The sequence below is a fragment of the Schistocerca americana genome, chromosome 2 (genome assembly GCF_021461395.2).
Source record: "Schistocerca americana isolate TAMUIC-IGC-003095 chromosome 2, iqSchAmer2.1, whole genome shotgun sequence".
Taxonomy (NCBI): Eukaryota; Metazoa; Arthropoda; class Insecta; order Orthoptera; family Acrididae; genus Schistocerca; species Schistocerca americana.
Genome location: NC_060120.1, coordinates 358,937,706 through 358,960,680, shown reverse-complemented (window position 1 = coordinate 358,960,680; position 22,975 = coordinate 358,937,706). Strand labels below are relative to the sequence as shown.

Sequence of the window (22,975 nt, the reverse complement as noted above, 5' to 3'; positions counted from 1 at the left end):
CAACCATCCCTCTGGCTGACATTTGGCACCATCTATGAACTATTTAGTAAATAAGAGGAACAACTTACTTGTCATGATGTTTATATAAAGAGGAAAAAATAATACAAAGATAAAAACATTTAAATCAGGTCAACTCTAGTAGCTGCATATAGCATGTGCCTTCTTATGTCTTGTAAATAAATGTAAAAAAAAGAAAAAAAAAAGGTTTTACCCATTTGATGTTACTTAGGTGTTTACAGAATAGAACAACTGACTCACAAGGAGTGAACCTGAAAATTTCTTATATACAGGGTGTCCCAGCTATCTTGTCCACCCAAAATATCTCTGGAACAATAAAAGCTATTGGAAAACGACTTTCACCGGTATCAATGTAGGGCTGGGGCCCATGAATGTACATATTTGGAAACATTCTAAAACGTAAGCATATGTGTTTTTTAACACAAACTTATGTTTCTTTAAATGGACCTGCCATATTTTTTCTTCAGCAATCCATAGCATGACAAAGCACATACACAATGGCGTTGATTGCATCGCAATATTCCCGTTACATCCCGAGATATTAAGACGCGAAGTTGACACTTGAAACACCCGACATGCGCTGCTAGCGCACGTCCTGAGGCTCAGGCGTGAACCCCATGCTGCCCGTAGTCGCGATGTGATTGACATGCGTAATCACACTTCCATACTTATCAAGAGGTCCGAAATGAATAATACGGTCTGCTTCCATCCTGCATTAACGTCGTACATTCCAGCAGGTATTTATCCCATAGGCTAGGGGTGATGCAGTTCTGTAACATATCTGTGTACCGCAGCGTTAGTCACAAAGTTAACTTCGCTTATCGTTAATCCATTACTAAAAAGGTAATGCCGTTCAATGTTAAAACTTTACTTTACTGTAGATCTAGCGCAAGTGACAGTTAATCGTTCACTCGTAATAGTAAAATTCATGTTGATGGTTTTAGTGAAACGAGCAAGTGGACTAAAAGTTTTACCGTTGTTTAGGTAAAAATGTTTTGATTTCGGAATTTCAGGTAGGACATAGAAGATGAATGTAAACATGTTTAACCAATTTGTTTTATTATCACATAATTATCAATGTTATGTTTATCTAATGCATTAAATGACAAATTGTTGCAAACAAATGTTTCTTAACATCACTGGGTAAAATGGCCCTTTGTAGAAACTTCCACTGTGATACCAGCACTACATACTAAACATAGCGTTCACATCTCATGCTCAAAGTGATGCCCATTGGCTTGCACTCTGCGGATGAAGGATGCCCTACTTCGTGCTACTGTTTCCTCCGTGATGGCTGTACAAGCATCAATAATTCATTGCTTCATGTCCTCTGGTGTTGTTGGTTCATGTTGGTAAACATCATCCTTCACTGCTCCCCAAAGAAAATAATCCAGCGGTGTAAGGTCCGGAGATTGGGCAGGCCACCTAACTGGGCCACCTCGTCCAATCCACCTGCCAGGGAACTTACGGTTCAGAAGTCGTCGTGCTTGTAAGGCGTTATGTGCAGGGCATCCGTCATGCTGATACCACATGACCATTCTCTGGTTCAGAGGTACGGTGTCCAAGAGAACAGGAAGATTGTGTCGTATAAATCTGGAGTATTGTCTGCCAATTTGGATGCCATTTATAAAGAAAGGTCCGATAATGGTATCTCCAATAATCCCACACCAAACATTAACTTTCCATGGACGTTGATGCTCTACCTGACAGAGCCATTTTGGATTGTCTGTGGACCAATAATGCATATTCCTCATATTGACAATTCCTTTGTTGGAGAATGATGCCTCGTCGGTAAAGAGAACATCTGCAAAAAAATTTGGATTAGTCAGAAGTTTTTGCTGTGCCCACCGACAAAATTTTACCCTATTGCGGAAGTCATTTCCATGAAGATCCTGGTGTAAATGAACATGGTAAGGATGAAATTTATGACGTTTAAGAATACACTGTGCACTTGATTTCGACACACCAACTTCACGTTCAATTTGACGTGTGCTGATTTGAGGATTCACAGCTATGGTAGCGAGCACAGCAACTTCAGCATGTTCATCTGTGCGTGTTCTAGGATGATGTCGAGGTCTTGGATTTAAGCTTCCCGTTTCACGTAGACGAGATGTGAGACGACCAAACATCCGGCGCGAAGGCGATGGCTTGTCAGGGAATCGTCTTCTGTACAGTTGTTCTGCCTGAACAGCATTTCATCCACCTACAACAGGGTACAGTACAGGTATGTAGAGTAGGGTAGAAAACAGACATATTAACTTAATAATCATAATGTTCGCTAACGGTACTATCAACAAACAAGCAATCTCATAACGTATTTCCCGTCAACGTACATTCTCCATAGATCAGCAGCATTTCTACCATATCTTCATGTGTGTACGTTATACTGTAAAGTTCCACAACACAACGTTTATTCACAATGTGTACTACCTCCGTGCCGTCACTAGATTACTCTGATGCACGACTACACTGGCAAGCGGTATACTGCACGCCAAAGCAACAACAAATGGGATGCTCAGAGGATGGTGGAGTACAGGAGTTTGCATGGGTCGCAAATCATAAACAAGGCGAAGTGGTAACTGTGGCAGTAGTGGGAACTACGTTGGACACTTGACTAGGTAGAGCCAGGCCCTGCGCGACAGGCACAATGGGTCATATAACGCATTAGATAAACCTTATTTTGAGTGTGCAGGATAAATAAGACAACCTGATGGGTGTACACTGATCGGTACTGGTTCATATTGTGTACGTAGATATGTAAAACATGCAAGAGGGAAACCATTATGTGCTTATGAGAGTTGATGGTAGCAGACCGTATTATTCGTTTCGGACCTCTTGATAAGTGTGGAGGTGTGATTACACATGTCAATCACATCGCGATTACGGGCAGCATGTGGTTCACTCCTGAGCCTCAGGACGTGCGCTAGTAGCGCATGTCAGGTGTTTCAAGCGTCAACTTCGTATCTCAATATCTCGGGATGTAATGGGAATATTGCGATGCAATCAACGCCATTGTGTATGTGCTTTGTCATGCTATGGATTGCTGAAGAAAAAATATTGGAGGTCCATTTAAAAAAACATAAGTTTGTGTTAAAAAACACACATGCTTTCGTTTTAGAATGTTTCCAAATATGTACATTCATGGGCCCCAGCCCTACATTGATACCGGTGAAAGTCGTTTTCCAATAGCTTTTATTGTTCCAGAGGTATTTTGGGTGGACAAGATAGCTGGGACACCCTGTATATTTCTATATTTACTGGCAAATGTGAAATAAGTCGGACAACAACGTAAAGAATTTTACTTATGGTTTATTTTATGTAATTCCCATGCAAATTTGAAGTTTTTTTTTTTTTTACTCCCCTTAGGTATTATATACATAGTTCATTTAGAGGGCGCCATACAACCAACCGATGTGTACTCCACACAGTGTACCTTCTTTATACAATAGTATTTGAAGAAATGTGACTGATGTCCGAACAACAGGGACTTACATGGCTTGAGAATATAAAACAGTGGTACGTAATATACAAGCCATATAAGTTATGCCATTAGTTGTCACTTCTTATTATATCTCCTGACCAAGTCCTTTTTGTATTTTTAGCGTTAAGAATGTCTAACCACTAGCCGAAATCTGGATTTGCGTACTAAAATCTAAAAAAGGACGACTCATTGCTGCACTCTATAATTTATAAGCCACATAACAGTCGCTGAGTGCATCCACTTTCCGAATGGAAGGTAACCTGATGTCTACTTTTAATGCTCAACGAGTATTATTGTTACAAATGGACTGCCTAAGGTTGTAACTGTTATGGTTTTCTGTTATGTAGAGAAGGCAGCTGTATATAAAAACAGATGGGTCTGTCATTATGTGTAATTCTTTGAAATAGGACCTACGTGTTATGTGATTTTTGGTAATCCCAGAGATTCTCCTGATGGCTTTCTTCCACTAAATAAAAATTTTACTGACCACTGGAGAATTACCCCACAGAAGAATGCCATAGCTCAGCTGGCAATGAAAGAAAGCATAATAGGAGTTAATCAGCAGTTTCTCAGAAACAGATATGCATAATTTATTCAGTAGATAGATTACTCGTGAAAACTTTTGAGCCGTGTAGGCTATGTGACTCTCCCAAGTTAATTTTGTACCTAGGAGAGGTGGCAGAAATAGATTCCACATCAACAGTGGATAAGCCAAAAGAAATATTTATAGTCTTTTCATAGTTAATAGCTATGTTGTCAGCTTCAAATAACATATTATATAATCCGAGGAAATCTTTACTTTGCACCTTCAGTTTATTTATGAAGTATGAAAGTTGTGTCATCTGCATAAAGCACAAATTTGCATGGCATATTGCTGAGCATATCATTTATAAATATGATAAACAGTAGTGGCTCAAGCACTGATCCTTGGGAACACCTCTAACAACATTCACAAACTGTGACTTTTCACTATTGTAGCTCACAATTAGTTTCCTGATACTGAGACAGCATTTAATGAGGGAAAGTTGCAGGTCCATAATGCTGTAACACCATGGTTTCTCCAGTAACTGAATTTGATTCTGAGGTTTGCAGAATGAAATGCATTGATGACATCGCTGTTGAGTGCCCATAGGCTCCTTCTTCCAGCATCGAATGCCTTGCTCAAGTCCAATAGTGTGGCTTCAGCAGATAGTTTGGATTCAAAAGAGGATTGTACAATAGAAACAACATTTTGAACAGCTTTAACTGTTGGTAACTGGGACATAAAACCAAGCTGAGATTTAGTCAGTATATTGTTTTTCACAAATGTATGAAAATTTGCTTTTGTATACAGTATTTAATTATTTTTGAGAAAGTGAAGTTGGATGATAATAAGTATTAGTGCAGGATTTATTACCCATTTGTGTATAATGGAATAACTACTGTCTTTTTTAAACATTCTGTAAAAATATTAACAGACATCCAGTTTATATGTGTGCATAGAGCGATTGATATTAAGCCTATTCTTTTTTTTAATCACAAAATTTGAGAAGCTATAAATATTTTCTGATCTGGAGCCACTTACTTTTGCTACTGACTTAATTACATCAAATACTTCCACTTTTCTCCTATTACAAGTTGGCACAGTATCAGCAAAATTTTGCAAAAACTCTTTTATATAAGGAGATGGTGAGTTAGGTTTTGGTGCAGGTGTAGGAACGTTTCCTTACCTTACTTATAAGCTGATTACCCAATGACAGAACAAGGAGTGCCAGGTACGAAACAAAGACAATGTTTGCACGTGGTCAAGGAACACATCGCTTACTGATTATGCAACTACAGACAATCGCGCAAAATAGTCTCGAAATTCATAAGTTCTGAACAGAGTCACTTGCTAGTGTGGTTGGCACTGGAAAATGGCGTAGCATGGTAGAAAAGGTGGATGCCAAGCAGAATGGCAGTTTTGTCCCCAAGTTTCACCAGCAGTATGACATTCTTACATGAGGCACAGAATTAACGGTCTCCAGTTGAAGATGTGACACGAAACACCATTTACATGCACTGCTATCTAGCAGGAGCAGAAAAGGTGCAGCACAGATGTCTCTCAAAACGTCACAGTATGTATTGCCATGTGGCGTATCCAAAGCGGTGTGAGCATGGAGCAAAAACATATGTTGACTACATGAGGAGAAGAAGGAGCCTGGTGGAGGCTAGGTTGGCGGAAGTCTCACTGTGGTAGAGCAACTGTTCTCTACTGGTAACCAGCGACCATAGTGTGTGGGTGTCCAGTCACACAGCAGGAGTGACAGCTTGGGATGGAAGTAACACCCAAAGGGAAAAACTTACAGCCTTATCAAATGGCCGTTGAGAGTTTGGGGTGTACAGAACTGCTAAAACAGCTGTATGGTAAAAGGCCACCACACAGACCCCCCCCCCCCCTCCCCCCCTCCCCCGTCCACCGTCCCCTCCCTCCCATGAGAGTGCGGTGGTGAAGGCAAACGCTGGTACGTGTGGGTTGTTTGTCCTGTACCTGTGGTAAGGACATGGGCAGCACTGACAACACTGTGGCTGCTGGCCATGCAACGGTGGTGGGCGCCAGACTTCAGGGCACTGAGTTGAAGTGGGTGGTGCGGCCATCTGTCAGTAGCGCTGGTCTGGTTCTTGAGAGTCAGCAGTGGTGTGGTACTGGCAGCTGATACAAGCAATGAGTAAGCTGCTAGCCTGCAGGATGGAGGGAGCCGGGCCGTGTCGCCATGAGCCTTTGTCCAGTGCAGGAGCAGGAAAGGGGGGGGGGCAATGAGAATTTGTATCGAGGAGGGAGGCATGCCAGGGTAATCTATGCAATGGTGTGAACAGCTGTGCCAAGGTGGCTCAGTGGCTAATGCACTTACCCAGTAAGCAGGACAGATGGGTTTGATTCCCAGCCTTTATACAATTTTTCACTCGCCACTTCAAACTATATACATAAAATCATATCTGTATGAGTCCAGTAAAGTCTCTGAAATTGCATCATTTCATTTATAAGTACCTGCACCTGGTTTTCAGACTGTATCCCCCATTATGTGTGATGCTGAGGTGTTATTCAAGAACATGCGTAAGAGAGAATTTACTGACTGGGAGGGGGGAATGAGAAATTGAATAGAGGAGGGAGGCATGCCAAGGTAATCTGTGCAGTTGTGTGAACTGCTGTGCAAGGGGGCTTAGTGGCTAGTGCACCTGCCTAGTTAGCAGGAGACCCAGGTTCGATTCTCAGCCTTGCTACAAATTTTCACTTGCCGTGTCAGTCTATATACATAAAATCATATCTGTATGAGACCAGTAAAGTCTCTGAAATTGTGTCATTTCATTTGATTTGCATTTGTTGCTGAACATAAAATGTACTTCCCATTGGCCTTTGTCTTAACAATAAGTATCTCTTTTCTGTATATCTTTTTTAGTTTGTTACAAACAGGTTTAGAGGGAATTTCTAAGTAGAATTTTTCACAATAATATCACGTAGAAGAAGGTGTAATTAGATGAATGATGAACACTAACTTCACTTAACGAAGGTTTATTCAGCACTTGCACATACCAGAGGGCAGAGCGAACTGCCTCTGGCCAGAACACATACGGTATATATACAGTTACTGAACATTCCAGTACAGTGATTCTTGACATTTGTGGTACTTCTAGAATGTTCTCGAGCCGGATATAGGAATTAAAATTTTACAGTTCAGGCAAGTTTTGAACTCACCACCCTCCATGCAACAGTCTAGTGTAATAACTACACCACGGTGATTGCGCTACTCAGCTTCTTCTATGACATTGCTCCCTCCTTAAGAGAAGAGTGTCTTGGTGTTATGTCCTCGTAGTCCAGGAACGAGTCATCGGTCCTGCATACTCCAACTGCTGATAACTGATGTTCGCCCTGGCGGTGATCTTCTTAGAACTTCCTTTGCCGTTATGCTCTTCATCACCTTTCTGCTTGTTGCTTGTTGCCTGTTGCTGGAGCTTCGAATTTACCCTGGGTTGCAGGATCCTTATAGGGCTTCATTTGAAGGACGTGGACCGTATCTCTGATCTTTCGTTATCTTGTGTCAGGGTCAAAATCTTCAACTTCATAAGTAACATCAGACAACTGTCTTACTACCTTATAAGGTCCAAAGTAGCGCCTGAGGAGCTTCTCAGAGAGACCAACCTTCCAAACAGGAGTGAAGATCCAGACGAGGTCACCAGGCTGGTAGACAAAAGGGCGATGGCTCACGTCATACCTTCGGCGGAAGTTTTCTTGAGCCTGCAGCATGCGGAGTCGAGCTAACTGCTGAGCTTCCTCAGCTCTGGTTAACATCTGGCCAATGTAGTCGTTGTCCACGTCATCAGGATGTAACAGAAACACAGTGTCCATCGTCGTCGTCGCATCACACCCATGCACCAGGAAAAATGGTGTAAGTCCTGTGGTGTCTTGTTTGGTGACATTGTAGGCAAATGTCATGAAAGGTAGCACCTCATCCCAGTTGCTCTGCTCAACACTGATGAACATTGGTAGCATGTCAGCCAAGGTCTTATTAAGGCATTCAGTAAGCCTGTTAGTTTGTGGATGGTAGGCAGTTGTCATGTGATGAGTAATCTTGCACCAACGGTTTATCTCTGTCAGAAGATTTGATTGCAAAACTTTCCCTCGATCCATAATTAACGACCTTGGAGCACTGTGTTTTAATACAATGTCTTCCACGATGAATTTGGCTACCTCAAATGCTTCGGCTGTTTTCACAGCTTTTGTAATGACATAGCATGTCAGATAATCAGTGCAAACAATAATCCATCTATTGCCACTAGCAGACGTTGGATATCGTCCGAGGAGGTCAATCCCAACACAATGGAAAGGTGTTTCGGCTGGTGGAATTGGTATGAGTCGGCCAGGTGGTTTCTGAGGAACTGCCTTTCTCCTCTGGCACTTTTGACAGTGTGACACATAGCGACAGACACTCCTAAATAAACCTGGCCTGAAAAAATCTCTTGCGGATCCTATCATATGTCTTAATAAACCCTAAATATCCAGCCTCAGGTGTGTCATGGAATTTCTGTAGAACATATAAGTGCATGTGTTTAGGAATCAATGGTAGCCACCACTTTCCAAACGGATCAAAATTTTTCTTGCAAAGTAATCCAGTAACTATCTTAAATTATCCTTTCTTGCCCTCCGACTGATTTAAGGTTCTCGCCTTCTCGCCCTCTGACTGATTTAAGGCAAGCATAATTTGAGATACCTTGATGTGCTTCTTCTGCTCAGCAAAGAGATCTTGGAGTGCAGCAAGACAGTCACTGCCTTCATCAAAGTCTTGATGGTCTTGCATAGGGTTTCGTGAGACACAGTCGGCATCTTGGGGTTTTCTTCCACTTTTGTGCACTATGGTAATGTCATACTCTTGAAGATGTAGTGCCCATTGGAGAGTCGTCCTGTTGGATCCTTAAGACCTGTCAACCAACAAAGTGAACGATGGTCTGCAACAGCAGTGAAAGGCATTCCATAGAGATACTGTCGAAATTTGCACCTGGCCCAGATCACAGCAAGACATTCTCTTTCTGTAGTTGAGTAGTTTCTCTTGGCTTTTGTAAGTGTCCTAAACGCATAGGCTATAACCTTCTCTTTTCAATCTGAAATTTGCAGCAGAACAGCACCGATCCCATACCACTGGCATCTGTGTGTAGTTCTGTAGGTGCTCTCTCATCGCACAGACCAAGTACAGGGTCAGTCGTCAGAGCTTTTCCCAGCACATCGAAAGAATCTTGTTGAGCAGCATCCCAGATAAATTTAGCATCGGCTTTTAACAACTCTTGGAGTAGCATGGCTTTGATACAAAAGTCTTTGATAAAATGACGGTGATAAGAGAACATAATCCTAGGAAACTTCTCACATCTCTAATACTTTTAGGAATAGGAAATTTCTTTGTAGATCTCATATTTTCTGGGTGTGGCCGCACACCTTCATTTGACACAAGGTGCCCAATATTTAGATTTCTTTCACTCCAAAGAGACACTTTCTTGGATTAAGTTTCAGTCCGCCTTGTTGTTTCGTCAGCCCTAAGTCTTTTTGTGTGTTCATCAAATGTCTCTGAGAACACTATAATGTCATCTAAATAACAAATTGTCCACTTCAGGTGACAGAAGATTATCCATCATCCGTTCAAAAGTTGCTGGTGCATGACACAAACCAAACAGCATTACCTTAAACTCATATGGGCCCTCAGGGGTAATGAATGCAGTTTTCTCATGATCAGCCTCATCTACTTCGATTTGCCAGTATCCCGAGTACATGTCCATGGTTGAGAAAAACTTAGCCCCCTTCAGACAATCTAGTGTATCATCAATTTGTGGAGGAGGGTAAACGTCCTTTTTAGTTATTTTATTAAGTTTCCTGTAATCAACACAAAAGTGCCAACTGCCATCCTTCTTCCTGACGAGAACCACTGGTGATGACCATAGGCTCTGCAAAGGCTGAATTATGTCATTTTTCATCATTTTCTCAACCTTGTCACGAATTATTCGACGTTCCATTGCTGACACACTGTATGCTCTCTGGCTTATTGGTTGATGGTCTCCAGTGCTAATCCGGTGCTTCACCATCGATTTGTCTAATTTGCTCTTCACCTGTGGATTAAAGCATTCAGAGAACTCTTGAAGAATGGCAAGTAGCTTCTTCTGTTGTTCCTTAGTGAGATCTGGTGATAGTCAAGCTAGAAGATCTTGTCTCATAGTGGTAGCACTAATTTCACCCACAGACTCGGCATGGGAGGTTTTTATGACGCTCAGCTGTTCTGCAATTAACGGCCCAGCGATTGCTACGCACATGCGTCTTTGAAGGATCTGGGGTTCTTGGTGTCAGTTAACTATCCACAATTCACTGAATCCATTCTTAAATGAGACGACAGAGGCTGGGATGACCAAGTTATTCTTCAGTGGAATGCTTCTCTTACACTTCACTACAAGATCCATGGGTTGATGCATGGCATGACACATAACAGTTACCTTTCTAGCGCTGATTGCAGGAATGAGCACTTCATCCAGCACACAGTCTCCACACAATCACATGCGCATCTTTGTGTCCACAGTATCTCATCTTGTTTAGCAATATCTTCGAGTGAGCACAATCTATAATTGCCTGGGAAGCTTTCAATAAGTCCCATCCAAGAATGACGTAATGACTACACTCTTGTAAGACGTTGAATTCTAAGGGCTGTGTATGGCCACTTATACCCACACGAATGACACATATTCCCGTAGGTTTTACATATTTTCCATTAGCCACCTTCAGCAGAGATGTTTTGTTGTCGATGAATACGGTTTTCTGCAACTGGCAATGGTACTTCTCTTAAATGACTTAATATGATGCTCCAGAGTCCACTAGAGCTTGGGCTGGTCTGCCACCCATGAGGATATCAATATAGTTTCCTATCATTTTAGTAGTGATCAATGGTGGAGGATTTTCCTCTTCAGCGACCTCACCTCCAAGGAAGGTCACACCCTTTAGTTTTCCAGGTTGTGGTACCTGGGTGATTGGCTGGAGCTTCTAAACGGTGATGGAGACCTTGATCGGCATGTTGGGGAGCGTCCTCTCTAGCGGCTAGCTTGCAGTGATGGTGGCCTGCATCGTCCTGCACCCACATCTTCTTGTTCATCTTCGTCTTCCTGTAGTTGGTGTTGGCTAAGATCAGTCTGCTGTCTTCTGGCTCAGGCGTCATTCGTCCGCAGTGGAAACATACTGGTTGATTATCCTGGGTCCTCCAGACATCTGTCTTCCTTGGTGCCCAAATGAGTTCCTCGTGCGGCACTGTAGGAATGTAGCTTCATCTGGGTCTCAACTTTTCTACCATTTTAAAGGGAAATGAAGTTTGAAAGATTGGGTTCAATGTCTGTTCCACTTCTTTCCTTATGTCCTCTTGAAGTGTCTCGGTTTTATGCTCACCGTGCAATCCAAGTGCCTTCTGAACTTCCTCTCTCACTATCTGATGAAGAACACTTGTGAAATCAGTTTCTTCCTCCATCACAGACATCGATACGACGTATGGAAGCCGTTCAAACTTCTTGCAGGTAATTTTTTTTTATGCATTGTCACGATATACTGGCACCATTTTATGAAGTCGTCTGCTGTCGAAACCTCATTCAGGAGTAGGGCTTCATACATGTCCTCAGCAACACCCTTCATGAGATGTGCAACCTTATCTTCCTCCTTCATTCTGGGATCCACTATTTTACACAGCTCGAAGACGTCTTGAATTTAGGATGCTGTCATTTCTCCTGGATGCTGTGCCTTGCACTTTAATGTATCTTCAGCCTTGCACTTCTGTTGTTGTGTGTTGCTGAAATGCTTGTGCAGTTCTGCCTGGAAAACTTCCCAACTTTTGAACTTCTCCTCATTGTTCTCATACCATTGCTTGGCAGTGCCCTCCAAGTAGAAAAATACATTAGCCAAACACATGGTGTTATCCCATTTGTTAAATTTGGCTATACGTTCATATACCTTGAGCCACTTGTTTGGATCTTGGCCATCGTCACCAGAGAACCTGTAAGGATGTCTCGTGTGGTGGCACACAGTTGCTGTCATCTTAACGTCCTCTTCTTCTTCTGTCTCCGATAGATTGCGATCTGTTGAATATGACTCGCACTCGGGTTTCTCCCCACGCAAACGGCGGCTCTGTCGTGGCCTGATAGGAGCCACTGTGTCGTTGATAATGTGCGCTATCACAAGTTCCAATACCCACTGCCTTCACCAGAATAATGTCATGTAGAAGAAGGTGTAATTATATGAATGACAAACACTAATTTCACTTAACGAAGGTTTATTCAGCACATGCACATACAAGAGTGCGGAGCGAACTGCCTCCGGCCAGAACACATACGGTATATATACAGTCACAGAGCATTCCAGTAAAATGATTCTTGACATTTGTGGATACTTTTAGAATGTACTCGAACCGCATATAGAAATTAAAATTTTACAGTTCAGGTGAGTTTTGAATTCACGACCTTCCATGCAACAATCAAGTATCATAACCACTACACTACAGTGACTGTGCTACTTAGCTTCTTCTGCAGCAATATACTTGAAGCAGGCTTCTTAATCTATGGAGAAAGGTGTATGCCAACTTATTGAACTTCTTTTTCTGCTTCTTGGTATGTAATCAACTGGATTTTGTTTTGAGTGGACAACATTCATGAAAGATATTTACAATAGTATGTAAGAAGCATTCAAATGCTCCAGTAAGTGAGTCAATTTGCACTGCAGTGGATTTCCACTCTACACAATTCTACATTTCATATTCAGGACGTATCATTTAGCTGTCTCACTGCCCAGGGTTCTGTTGTTTGCTTAAGAACTTCACCATGTCTACATCTACATCCACATCCACATCCATACTCCGCAAGCCACCTGACGGTGTGTGGCGGAGGGTACCCTGAGTACCTCTATCGGTTCTCCCTTCTATTCCAGTCTCGTATTGTACGTGGAAAGAAGGATTGTCGGTATGTTTCTGTGTGGGCTCTAATCTCTCTGATTTTAGCCTCATGGTCTCTTCGCGAAATGTACGTAGGAGGGAGCATTATACTGCTTGACTCCTCGGTGAAGGTTGTTGTTGTTGTGGTCTTCAGTCCTGAGACTGGTTTGATGCAGCTCTCCATGCTACTCTATCCTGTGCAAGCTTCTTCATCTCGCAGTACCTACTGCAACCTACATCCTTCTGAATCTGCTTAGTGTATTCATCTCTTGGTCTCCCTCTACGATTTTTACCCTCCACGCTGCCGTCCAATGCTAAATTTGTGATCCCTTGATGCCTCAAAACATGTCCTACCAACCGATCCCTTCTTCTAGTCAAGTTGTGCCACGAACTTCTATTCTCCCCAATCCTAGTCAACACCTCCTCATTAGTTATGTGATCTACCCATCTAATCTTCAGCATTCTTCTGTAGCACCACATTTCGAAAGCTTCTATTCTCTTCTTGTCCAAACTATTTATCGTCCATGTTTCACTTCCATACATGGCTACACTCCATACAAATACTTTCAGAAATGACTTCCTGACACTTAAGTCTATACTCGACGTTAACAAATTTCTCTTCTTCAGAAACGATTTCCTTGCCATTGCCAGTCTACATGTTATATCCTCTCTACTTCGACCATCATCAGTTATTTTACTCCCTAAATAGCAAAACTCCTTTACTACTTTAAGTGTCTCATTTCCTAATCTAATTCCCTCAGCATCACCCGATTTAATTTGACTACATTCCATTATCCTCGTTTTGCTTTTGTTGATGTTCATCTTATATCCTCCTTTCAAGACACTGTCCATTCCGTTCAACTGCTCTTCCAAGTCCTTTGCTGTCTCTGACAGAATTACAATGTCATTGGCGAACCTCAAAGTTTTTACTTCTTCTCCATGAATTTTAATACCTACTCCGAATTTTTCTTTTGCTTCCTTTACTGCTTGCTCAATATACAGATTGAATAACATTGGGGAGAGGCTACAACCCTGTCTCACTCCTTTCCCAACCACTGCTTCCCTTTCATGCCCCTCGACTCTTATAACTGCCATCTGGTTTCTGTACAAATTGTAAATAGCCTTTCGCTCCCTGTATTTTACCCCTACCACCTTCAGAATTTGAAAGAGAGCATTCCTGTTAACATTGTCAAAAGCTTTCTCTAAGTCTACAAATGCTAGAAACGTAGGTTTGCCTTTTCTTAATCTTTCTTCTAAGATAAGTCTTAAGGTTAGTATTGCCTCACGTGTTCCAACATTTCTACGGAATCCAAACTGATCTTCCCCGAGGTCCGCTTCTACCAGTTTTTCCATTCATCTGTAAATAATTCGCGTTAGTATTTTGCACCTGTGACTTATTAAGCTGATAGTTCGGTAATTTTCACATCTGTCAACACCTGCTTTCTTTGGGATTGGAATTATTATATTCTTCTTGAAGTCTGAGGGTATTTCGCCTGTCTCATACATCTTGCTCACCAGATGGTAGAGTTTTGTCATGACTGGCTCTCCCAAGGCCGTCAGTAGTTCTAATGGAATGTTGTCCACTCCCGGGGCCTTGTTTCGACTCAGGTCTTTCAGTGCTCTGTCAAACTCTTCACGCAGTATCTTATCTCCCATTTCGTCTTCATCTACATCCTCTTCCATTTCCATATGGTGAAGTTATGTTCTCGAAGCTTCAACAAAAGCCCGTACCGAGCTACTGAGCGTCTCTCCTCCAGAGTCTTCCACTGGAGTTTATCTATCATCTCCGTAACGCTTTCGCGATTACTAAATGATCCTGTAACAAAGCGCGCTGCTCTCCGTTGGATCTTCTCTATCTCTTCTATCAACCCTATCTGGTACGGATCCCACACTGCTGAGCAGTATTCAAGCAGTGGGCGAACAAGCGTACTGTAACCTACTTCCTTTGTTTTCGGATTGCATTTCCTTAGGATTCTTCCAATGAATCTGTCAGGCATCTGCTTTACCGACGATCAACTTTATATGATCACTCCATTTTAAATCACTCCTAATGCGTACTCCCAGATAATTTATGGAATTAACTGCTTCCAGTTGCTGACTTGCTATTTTGTAGCTAAATGATAAAGGATCAATCTTTCTATGTATTCGCAGCACATTACACTTGTCTACATTGAGATTCAATTGCCATTCCCTGCACCATGCGTCAATTCGCTGCAGATCCTCCTGCATTTCAGTACAATTGTCCATTGTTACAACCTCTCGACACACCACAGCATCATATGCAAAAAGCCTCAGTGAACTTCCAATGTCATCCACCAGGTCATTTATGTATATTGTGAATAGCAACGGTCTTATGACACTCCCCTGCGGCACACCTGAAATCACTCCTACTTCGGAAGACTTCTCTCCATTGAGAATGACATGCTGCGTTCTGTTATGTAGGAACTACTCAATCCAATCACACAATTGGTCTGATAGTCCATATGCTCTTACTTTGTTCATTAAACGACTGTGGGGAACTGTATCAAACGCCTTGCGGAAGTCAAGAAACACGGCATCTACCTGTGAACCTGTGTCTGTGGCCCTCTGAGTCTCGTGGATGAATAGCGCGAGCTGGGTTTCACACGAACGTCTTTTTCGAAACCCATGCTGATTCCTACAGAGTAGATTTCTAGTCTCCAGAAAAGTCATTATACTCGAACATAATACGTGTTCCAAAATTCTACAACTGATCGACGTTAGAGATGTAGGTCTATAGTTCTGTACATCTGTTCGACGTCCCTTCTTGAAAACGGGGATGATCTGTGCCCTTTTCCAATCCTTTGGAACGCTACGCTCTTCTAGAGACCTACGATACACCGCTGCAAGAAGGGGGGCAAGTTCCTTCGCGTACTCTGTGTAAAATCGAACTGGTATCCCATCAGTTCCAGTGGCCTTTCCTCTTTTGAGCAATTTTAATTGTTTTTCCATCCCTCTGTGATCTGTTTCGATATCTACCATTTTGTCATCTGTGCGACAATCTAGAGAAGGAACTACAGTGCTGTCTTCCTCTGTGAAACAGCTTTGGAAAAAGACATTTAGTATTTTGGCCTTTAGTCTGTCATCCTCTGTTTCAATACCATTTTGGTCACAGAGTGTCTGGACATTTTGTTTTGATCCACCTACCGCTTTGACATAAGACCAAAATTTCTGAGGATTTTCTGCCAAGTCAGTACATAGAACTTTACTTTTGAATTCATTGAACGCCTCTCGCATAGCCCTCCTCACACTACATTTCGCTTTGCGTAATTTTTGTTTGTCTGCAAGGCTTTGGCTATGTTTATGTTTGCTGTGAAGTTCCCTTTGCTTCCGCAGCAGTTTTCTAACTCGGTTGTTGTACCACGGTGGCTCTTTTCCATCTCTTACGATCTTGCTTGGCACATACTCATCTAACGCATATTGTACGATGGTTTTGAACTTTGTCCACTGATCCACAACACTATCTGTACTTGAGACAAAACTTTTGTGTTGAGCCGTCAGGTACTCTGTAATCTGCTTTTCGTCACTTTTGCTAAACAGAAAAATCTTCCTACCTTTTTTAATATTTCTATTTACTGCTGAAATCATCAATGCCGTAACCGCTTTATGATCGCTGATTCCCTGTTCTGCGTTAACTGTTTCAAACAGTTCGGGTCTGTTTGTCACCAGAAGGTCTAATATGTTATTGCCATGAGTCGGTTCTCTGTTTAACTGCTCAAGGTAGTTTTCAGATAAAGCATTTAAAAAAATTTCACTGGATTCTTTGTCCCTGCCACCCGTTACGAACGTTTGAGTCTCCCAGTCTATATCCGGCAAATTAAAATGTCCACCCAGAACTATAACATGGTGGGGAAATCTACTCGAAATATTTTCCAAATTGTCCTTCAGGTGCTCAGCCACAACAGCTGCTGAGCCAGGGGGCCTATAGAGACATCCAATTACCATGTCTGAGCCTGCTTTAACCGTGACCTTCACCCAAATCATTTCACATTTCGGATCTCCGTCAATTTCCTTCGATACTATTGCACTTCTTATCGCTATAAACACGCCTCCCCCTTCACTGTCCAGCCTGTCTCTGCGGTATACATTCCAATCTGAGTTTAGGATTTCATTACTATTTACGTCTGGTTTTAGCCAACTTTCTGTCCCTAGTACTATATGGGCGTTGTGACCGTTTATTAATGAGAGCAGTTCTGGGACCTTTCTATAGATGCTCCTGCAGTTTACGATTAGCACATTAATATTGTTATTCCCTGTTGCATTTTACCTACTCCTACCTTGCCGCGTCTCAGGAGGCGTCTTGTCGGGCCTAGGGAGGGAATTCTCTAACCTAAAAGATCCCCATGTGCACTCCACACGTACTCCGCTACCCTTGTAGCCGCTTCTGGCGTGTAGTGCACTCCTGACCTATTCAGGGGGACCCTACATTTCTCCACCCAATAGCGGAGGTCGAGAAATTTGCACCCCAGATCTCCGCAGAATCGTCTGAGCCTCTGGTTTAAGCCTTCCACTCAGCTCCAAACCAGAGGACCGCGAGCGACGCTTTCCGCCTTCACCAATTCCATCAACTGCCTATAAGAACTGAGGATGACCTCTGAACCCAGACGGCACGAGTCATTGGTGCCGACATGAGCAACAATTTGCAGTTGGGTGCACCCAGTGCTCTCTATTGCCGCCGGTAGGGCCTCCTCCACATCTTGGATGAGACCCCTTGGCAAGCAGACAGAGTGAACACTGGCCTTCTTCCCACCTTTCTGCTATTTCCCTAAGGGGCTCCATCACCCGCCTAACGTTGGAGCTCCCAATAACTAATAAACCCCTCCCCCCATGTGCCTGCTCGGACCTTGCTGAAGGAGCAGACACATGTCCACTCACAGGCAGAGCGGGCGATGCCGCACGGCCAGCCTCAACATTTACCCTCTGCCTCGTGCGCCGTGGACGCCGCTGAACCCGCCACTCCCCTTGGGGAGAGGGTGGCCCAACCGCGCCCGGTACCCGCGAAGATGTCTCGACAGCAGGGAAAATGGGTGAAGCATGTAACACCTTGGGTGTACCTTGCAACGCACCAGACCACCTCACTGCCGCTACACTCCGAGGCAGTAGCCTGAAGACGGCTGACCGCGGCCATCAACACGTTCAGCTGTTCACGAACAGTGGCCAGCTCCTCCTGCGTCCGTACACAGCAGTCACACATCCTATCCATCCTAAGGAATCAATTTACTGAAGAGAGTTAATCAACTTTTAACTAGACTGCTAATTCACTAAAGGCGGCTGATTATTGACTAAACTGCAATTGCTAGCCACTTCTTGTAGAAAACAATGAAAATAGCACTACCTGTCTTTGGACTGTATTGAAAACAAACACTAGCACTACTGGCACTATGGTTGACTAAAGGGACTCTCCCTGACTGTATTCAAAACAAACACGAAATCTATGGAACACTATTAATAGCACTCGACAATTAAAGCTTCCTAAAAGCAATAACACATGGAAGAAGAAGTGACGAGTAAGAAAAATACAGTTAATACTTAAATTACGGTAGCTCGCTGCACAGCAGACGTGAAGCAGACGGCGGTTAGGACGACACATGTCCAGTTAGTTTGTAGAAGTACGTCATCATGGGCAGACAGTATCGATTTCACAACATCCAGGCCAACGTTCTTTCTGTCGACATTTACAATAACATTATCTAGGCATGCTTTTTGTCTTTTAGTTTTACTGTTGAGACAGAGAAAAAATTACATGATCACAAAGTATGTAACAGAAGATTAGTTTTAAAATTATGCATTTTCACATCTATATTAATATCACTAAACATAAGAATTTTATATGTCTTATATCTATGCAGAAACATTAACAATTTCTCCATATAGTTCTCACAGTTTCCTGAGAAATAATAGCTTTATATGACAAATAGTATTAAAACGATTTGACTATCTGAAGTGGCAGTTTGGGTAAATACTGGCAGTGTATGTGCTTCTGCAGCTGCTGCCACTATTAGTGATAATAATAATAATAATAATAATAATAAAGAGTAATAATAATGACAATAGTAACAGTAATGATAGTGGCAGATATAAAAAGAATTTATAGGTGTACAAGATATGTTTTCTGGTATAGAGTTCTCGGGAAATGAAATTTAAGGAGACTGCACCAGCTAAGAATACAAGGAAACGAGGAAGATCTGGTTGGATTGAAGGATGTGCAAGGGTTAAGAGGACAATGATAGTCCTTATTGTTGCTTTAGTAGATATGTCATTAAGTGTCTTCTGAAGATGGAGATGTTATTCAGTTCTCTAATATAATGTGGGAGGTTATTACAGAGTCTCGTTCATGCTACTGAGAAGAACTTTGAGAAAGTGACTGAATGATGCAGTGGGAAGAAAGGATTTTGCTCTGATGGGAATGGGTGTTTCTGCCATTCTATTCAGGTAAGAACATTCAGGCCAAGGAGAGATATGAGGAACATTGTTCATTGATAAGACATTAGAAAGGACAGAGGGCATGGAAATCTCTGCGCTTGTCTGCCCATAAGCTGGACAGCTGTACATATGATGGTGAAGTATGATCAATGAGTCGAATAGCACAGATGTAATGAGCACAGGCATCCATAACCAGTTCAGGTGCTGTGAGCTTACCTAAAAATGGTCTTGCAGGATAACACCACTGTAATCAATAATTGGAATTATAAGTGTTTGTACCAGTTTCTTTTTCATGTCAATAAGGAATAGCTTTTTATATTTTTCCAGGGCATGGAGAGATGCCGATGCCTTCTCACACTTTGCATTTCTGTACTCAGACCAATTTAGATTTTCATTTATCAGTACTCCTAGACTCTCTGTTGAAGGAGATAATTGATATTTGTCCCATTTAGGGTTAAAAGTGGTAAGCATCCCCAGCATTTTGGGCTAATGAGCCTAGAGTGACCAACTAGCACTGCTTGGATTTTGGATGAGTTGAGCCTTAACCCTATATACTGCACCCGTTTTGATAGTGCACACAGATTGGTATTGTGGTACTATAGTGATGTGCATTTATATAGTAATCTCATGGTACCTAAATCAATCAGTCACAAATCTGATGTTCATCAAAAAACCCTCAGTCTCTTCTGACATTACTATTTGATTAAGATTGTAGGTAGATCAACACCAGCAACACTCGTATTACAGTATATACGAGATGCGACAATGAAGTAATGAGACTGATGAGAAAAAAAAAATGTTGGTTACCGTTCTAGTCAAGTTTAGTATTGTCTCCTTCAAAGTAGTTCCCTTCTGATTGCACACACATTTTCCGGCACTTCTGCCATTGATGGTAACATTTCTGGAACTCATCTTCTGTAATTTCTTCCAAGACCCTCGTCACAGCTTTTTGGACATCTTGTGTTGTTTGAAAATGGTGTCTCTTGACCACAGTTTTGACTCTTGGAAATAGAAAAAACTCACATGGAGCGATATCTGGTGAATAAGGTAGCTGTGGTTGTACTGAAATTTGTTTTGAGGTTAAAAATTGCTGTACAGACAGAGCAGTATGGGATGGCGCATTATCGTGATGCAGAATCCAATTATCAGCAATGTTGGCACGACACGAAGAGCTCTTTTACGAAATCTTTCTAAAATTTCTTTGTAGTAATATTGGTTAACTGTTTGTCCAGGAGGCACCCACTCTTTATGAACAATTCCCTTGGAATCAAAGAAGCACACAAGCGTGCATTTCACTTTTGACTTTGACATGCGAACTTTTTTTGATCTGGGTGATCCCTTTGAGCACCATTGTGAACTTTGGCGTTTTGTCTCTGGATCGTACTGAAAAAAAAACCAACTTTCATCACCATTGACAACAAGGCTCAATAATTCTGGATTGATTTCCGTTTGCTCTAACAGATCAGCTGCCATTTTCCGTGTTTCTCACTGTTGTGGTGTGAGATTTTTGGGGACCATTTTTGCACAAATCTTTCTCATACCAAGATCTTCACTTATTATTAGACGGACCATTTTTGATTGATGTTCAGTTCTTCTGCAATCATTTTCATGGATAATCTTCGATCAGATTGTACGAGTTCATGAACGTTGGCCAAGTTGACATCCGTCCGTGAGGTTGATAGTCGTCCACTGCAGTCTTCATCTTAAACATTCGTTCTGCCTTCACTAACCATTTTATGCCAACGAAAAACTCGAGCTCTTGACATAACCTCTTCTCCAAAAGCCTTCTGAAGCTTACTGTAAGTTGTCGTCCTGTTTTCACCCAATTTAATGCAAAAAGAAATGGCATACCATTGTACAGTATTATGCGGTTCCATTTCTGTGACGAGAGACACAAACACGTATTAATCTATTACAACACAACTCATGATTGAGCAGTTGCATCAATGTGCCGCTTGGACTAGAAGCAGCTTATACACCAAGGTCAAAGATATTGTGCCTGCAGGGTTGCCACATCTTGCAAAGAAAATCGGTTTCATTACTGTATTGTTGTACCTCGTAGACTTGCAAAGAGCTTTGTAAGGGTGAAATATTACTGTATCTCATTGCTGCCTATCAGAACCCCTTGGAGAGCATTAAAGATAAACACCAGTCCTAATTGTTCAATTGTAAAGTGACCTGTTTCCAAATTACAAAAAAAAAAACAAACAAACAAACAAACACTATTTCAGTATAAATATAATTCAAAAACAATGCTTTGCTGAAACCATATGTGTAAAAGCCACCGTGTGTATTTTGAATGTGCCAAAAGCATTTAACATTGTTTTTATGTGACAAACACAATATAAATGGGAAATTAATACTGTAACTAATCGAAAGAAATAGAGCACATGGTCAGGATGTACCAGTAAACCTATCATTATAAAATTACTACAGCAAATTAAATAGAACATATAAATAAAGCATGTTAATTGAATCTCCGATATATGTTAGCACTAAAATTCAGGCACTAGTTCGTTTGTTATAAACAAATTTAGAAATGTAATTGTTACCTGTAACATAATTAGTCAGAAAATGTTATATTAACTCATAACTAAGTTGAAAATAGGTTCACCTTGTTCAGCACTGTGATTGTAAATTTTTAGCAATGTGTATCTCATATTTGGTTTAACTTTTAATTGTGATTTTACATAAAATTGTAATTTTCATTGTCTGTAATTGTTAACAAAAGTATAAATAGAGGTCACGCAGGTGCCTTGGGGCATTCATTTTTTGGCTAGGGTTGCGAGCAAATGTATTGTAGGCTCACTCGTTTGTTGATTGTTGTGAACTCTGTGTCGTTTGATGTCAACTTTTGGTACATGTGATGTAACCGGTACAGTTTACCAGGCTCGGACACCAGAGTCCTGGAAATGTATTGGTATTAAAACTGCACTGTACTTTGGAATTTTTTTGGGAGTTTTCCGCAATTCTTTTCATAGGCTGCACAGCGAAGAGACATGAATCCAGGAATTTTACAAAACCCCGAGAACTAAACAACTCTCAATGTTGGTAGAATTGATGTGAAAACAACAGCGCATCAACTGGGCATTTCACTCAAAACATTTGCAATGTGGAGGTGGGAAAATATAAACATTTCAAGGGACCTTATTCACCCATGATTAGAAGTTCTTTAATCTCTTCTAGTAAAGTGTATTCTGCATTTAATGTTTGTCCTGCTAACTGAAGCAGATGCCAGAAGCAGAAGATATATGCTTTCCCCAGCACACAGACTGTCAAATGAATAAGTATAGTATGGAAGTGAAAGCTCCCCCTTTCTCATGCTGTTGAGAATTTGAACAATAATGGTACTCTGTATGAAATGGCAGTAAGGAGTAAAAAGGATCATCTTGTGCACTCATTGTTTATGTCAGGAGACCCTATTCAGCATTTTGTGCTGGCAGCCATTAAAAAAACTGGGTGAAACCAGCTCCAGATTGTAGTGAATGTTGGAACAAGCAATGCCTATTTTCTGAGTTCCGAGGACATACTTGAGTCATTCCAGTGACTGGTGGAGAATGCTGAGAAGCACAGACCTGCTCACAAA

The 22,975-nt window shown here is 41.7% G+C and overlaps 1 protein-coding gene across 3 annotated transcripts in view; it reads left to right on the top strand.

Annotated features, from left to right (window-relative positions):
* LOC124590332 (galactokinase-like) overlaps positions 1 to 22,975 on the top strand; it is a 148,198-nt gene that overhangs the window by 16,814 nt on the left and 108,409 nt on the right. The gene's annotated exons all lie outside the window — the stretch shown is intronic.